This window comes from Hyposmocoma kahamanoa, unplaced genomic scaffold (assembly GCF_003589595.1).
Source record: "Hyposmocoma kahamanoa isolate Upper Pololo Valley unplaced genomic scaffold, ASM358959v1 93, whole genome shotgun sequence".
Classification (NCBI taxonomy): Eukaryota; Metazoa; Arthropoda; class Insecta; order Lepidoptera; family Cosmopterigidae; genus Hyposmocoma; species Hyposmocoma kahamanoa.
This window is the reverse complement of record NW_020654810.1, coordinates 17,528,360-17,532,812: the sequence shown is the minus strand read 5'-3', so window position 1 is coordinate 17,532,812 and position 4,453 is coordinate 17,528,360. Positions and strand designations below refer to the sequence as shown.

Genomic DNA, 4,453 nt, shown 5'->3' with positions numbered 1-4,453 from the left:
TTTTTAATGTATTCATACACTGTAACTATACCTTATTGAGAGTAATAAAGCATATTGTATTGTATTGTATTGTATTGTAGACATTGTACACCTTTCAGACACTGACTTTAGGGCAGCTGTTATAGAATTACTGAGTACCTAGCATGATTAACTGGAATTTGAAGTTTAGTTAGTGTACACGTCTTCCAATATTATTATTATAGATTAACTAATATCTTATTTCCAAGATATTATAATTAATTAGGTGGCAACAGGATCATTATTATAGTAATTCGTGGATGATATTGTTGGTAGTGCATAATTATGTATAAACTAGTAATAAGACCGTTTGTTACTAGCTTTGTACTGCTATTTTTTGTCTATTTTAAGTTCCTAAGTGGTTGGCTTTTAACTACTTGATCGTCGGCGCGCGTGACATTTGATACCTGTCACTTTTCTAATCAGTTGGTACCTTTTTTATTGTTTACATTACGGGCGGCGATAAGACACGTATAATATAAACATGTGAAACTCAAGAACCTATTAAGCTACCATAAAAAGAATAACATAGGCGATAAATGCACTTATCTGCATACGCTGTAGCTTTTGTTGAGACTTCAGTTATGATTGTAATACGACAACTTTATTTGTTAATTACTGAGTACACTGAACACTTCTGAGAAATTTTCATAGTATTTTAGGCTTTAACTTCTAACTACGTTGTATATTCAATGTATTAATAAACAAAACATATATAAAGATGACAAGAATTTAAATACCTATCGATTAACACTAGAATCATGTGAATATAATGTGGAACTATTTTTAAAATAAATTAATAACAGTCGTGGGGAGCGACGAAAATCGCGAAAATTTGCGAAAATGGCGTAAAAAAAAACTATAGCTCGCGAGGAAGAAAATTGATGAATCCTGTCCCAACTCACAATATAACGACCTAAAAAAGGTTTTAATACAACCTCTATTGAATAAAGTTATGTGTTTATGTATAATTGTAAGTCAATGTGTTTATGTGATATTTTACTTCAAAAAGTATTTATAATGAATAAGTTTTTCTTCAAAAAAACAATCACAAGGTACGATGACCTCCACTTTGATGGCCTTTTTTCCAATAAGATTGTGATTCCAATAAGATATCAAATGTTAAAGTTTTGACACCATCTGAAAAAGCACATCCTGACGATCATTTTGGTAGGTAATAATTACAGAAATTAATTAATATTGTCATCTATCTCAATTTAAGTCCTCATCAAACACTAAACGTCAACAATCCCGCCAAAGTTTTTTTTTTCACATTTTTTTCTGTTATCCCTATAACGCATCATGAATATTTGGTTCTTTATACTAAGATATCGAGTATTTAACAGTAAAATACTAGTAAAAATTTGGTGTTATACATGTGGTAATACTAAAATTATTTGTAAAACAGTTCATCAATCGGGTACTGTTATTTACTGGTAACTATAGTTACCCGTGACTTTTGACCGAAAGTGAATATTTTGTTCTCATTGATATCCATTTTGTAAAAGTAGCTTTGAGGTCGCCTAAAAAGTAGAAAACAGGAGCATTTTCAATATCATGACTACCTTAGTACATACAGATAGTATACACTTTATAAGCAATAAACGAAGCAAATATTCTAAAGAGGTATCAATAAATGAAATCGTCTAGCTGCAAAAGGTTTATAAGACCATGTCCCAGAACTAATATAACCTTTTCAATGAAAGTCATAAGGCTTTCCACTCGACGCACAAAAGCCATTCACGGTACAGTGAAACCTGTTTTCCACATCAGTACATCACTTATTTCGGATTAAATGTGGCCAGATGGATATAACAAGATAATGAGAATTTTACTTATTAACTATAAACTTTAATTACAATGCTGGCAAGAAATAATTTCATCTAGAACAAATACAATAACAATAGTATGACATTCGTTAATATGTGAAGTCAAAAAAGAAGTTGTAAATAAAAATGGAAGTAACAACTGTATTAGTTTTATAGTTAATATATCATCATCAACATTAACCTATTTATTACCCATAAACACTACGCTGGCTCAATGCGGGTTGGGGAAATTCACACGTTTTTCGAGGGCTGTAAACTGTAAACCTGTTTTCATCACGATGTTTTTATTCACCGAAAAGGTCATTGTAGTTTTCAAATTAAATTTATAATTTCCGAGAACTCAGAGGTGCGAGCCCGGATTCGAACCCACGGCTTTCTGCTTGAGAGGTGGTCGGTCAAACCATTATAAACCGTGGTAGCTACCACGGCTTCTACAGTTAACACATCCGATGAAAAAGTAAAACTTTTTGATTATTGATTTCAAATACACACTACGCATTATGCACTGTTACAAGTGGAGAAGGTGTAAATTAGGTAAACAATTACACAATATTTTACTTACATTTGTTATGTAATCCGCTACCTACCCACTCTATTTCTGAAGAAACTGGTTCTACATATAAAATGGTTAGTCACTATTACAGTCGTTTCTTCTTTGAGATACCTATATTTTTTTTGTCATGACTAAATCAATTAAGATTTCCATTTTGATTTGCAACATTGACCTACCAATTTGCAGCATTGAACTTGTCACGTTTGTCTAGCCGGTAACCAGCCGACTGACCCACAAATTTTAAAATAAAACCTTGTTTTATTTGTTAGTCATTTATTTCACGCCACATGACCCATATAATACAATAATAATAATAATAAATAATAAGTTTGTATTATTATTTCATTTTGTTATCATTCTACAAACTTTACCTGTAAAACTATATCACACTCTTTATCGAAATTCACATTGTAAGCGAGTTCGTCACTTAATATCACTTAATGTTCTCTATCACAAACGAAATAGGGTCGCATTTCAATTAACGCCATAATTCCACGTGCTCCTACGCAAGTAGCTTGTTGTTACTGACGCCGGACGACCATCTTAAAATGGCGGCAAATAGTTACCTTGAAACACCACTAGATGGCATTAGTTGTATCCTGAAACGCGCTATCGTTTTGTTACATGCGGAGTATAAGTAGTTTCGGGTGTAAAAGCGAAGTTAAGACCTTACTTCATAGGATCATTTCTATAGTAAGCTCTTCAAGCGAGTTTCACAATACGTGAGATTCTGTTAGCCACGAAGATGAGACGTGGCGCGGCGCCCTGAGCGTGAGGCGGGCGATGGTGGATCACCATCAGCCCTCGATGATCGTTCGCTCCCTCATGCGAGTGGGGGAGGGTGGGGCGTTGTCGCTTTCTGAGTGGTTAATTTTTTGAACCCCTTTTAAATTTACCAATACATGTCTCCCACACATTTAAAAATTTGCCTCTATAGTTTATTAGGGTCGGTATCATAAAAAGACTATCTTCAAAATGACAATCATCATGAGAACTAGATCGCAAAGCGACACAGATTTTAACTGACAATGGCTTGGTAGCAAAACGACTAGATATCGAAATGACTATATCGTTAAAATGGACAACATGGTACAACGACTAGGTAGCAAAATAATTAGATTTTGTTATTGTTTTTTCAAAGTACAGTTTGGTTAAACATTTAGTGTCATCATAAACAAAATTTTATATGTATACGTATTTTTGTTTGTTTAAGCAACCTTGCCAAATAAAAATTATTGTAAAATAAAATTATAATCCTCTTATTCATAATATCTACAGTGAGTTTTTTAACTGAAATCGCATGTAGAATATTCGAATGCAGCACAAGTCTGCATTAATCTTACATTAATCTACATTCACTAAAAAAAGAAGCCGAGTTCCAGCGTTTGAAAATAATAGAAACTTTAGCCACGCGAACCTTAAGAAGACTGACATTACATTTCTCAAAAATATTTCCACTATTAAGTACAATTTATAGTATAAAATGGAAACAAGTTTATAACTTTATTTTCATTCATATTTTTTGAATTTTGTTTTTATTATTGTTAAAAATAAGTGCGCATTTGACTTCCACACCTGATGGAAAGAGATGATGAGGTCGACGATGTAGCATGTACACCTAAGTATCGTCTATCAACTCTCGCCTTGAAAAGGTCCAAGTTTAACTAAACTGTACATTGTTGTTGTATCATGTCGTCTATTTAACGATATGGTCATTTCGATATCTAGTCGTTTTGCTACCAAATCATTGTAAGTCATGGTCTTTCTACAGAGGTTGTCGTTTTGCGATCTTGTCCTTATGCTGATCTGGTCATTTAGAAGATATGTCATTATACCTACCCTTTTATACAGACATTATACCGACCCTTCTATTAAAGAGATTCTATAAGATCAGGAATTTGCTAGTACATAAGTGTAAGCCTCGCTCCACAATTCTCATAGACATGAAACATAGACTAGACGCCATTCAGACCTCCATTTAATTCAAAATTTAATCAACAGCTCGGAGCTATCGAGTGTGTAATAAAGTTTTTAATCAAATGTGTTTATTTAT

The 4,453-nt window shown here is 33.0% G+C and overlaps 1 non-coding gene across 1 annotated transcript; it reads left to right on the top strand.

Moving 5' to 3' along the window:
- The first annotated feature begins 3,063 nt into the window (after positions 1–3,063).
- Positions 3,064–3,268, top strand: LOC113237679. The gene has a single exon (XR_003311055.1). It is a non-coding gene; the product is annotated as a small nucleolar RNA U3 (small nucleolar RNA).
- The last annotated feature ends 1,185 nt before the right edge of the window (positions 3,269–4,453 follow it).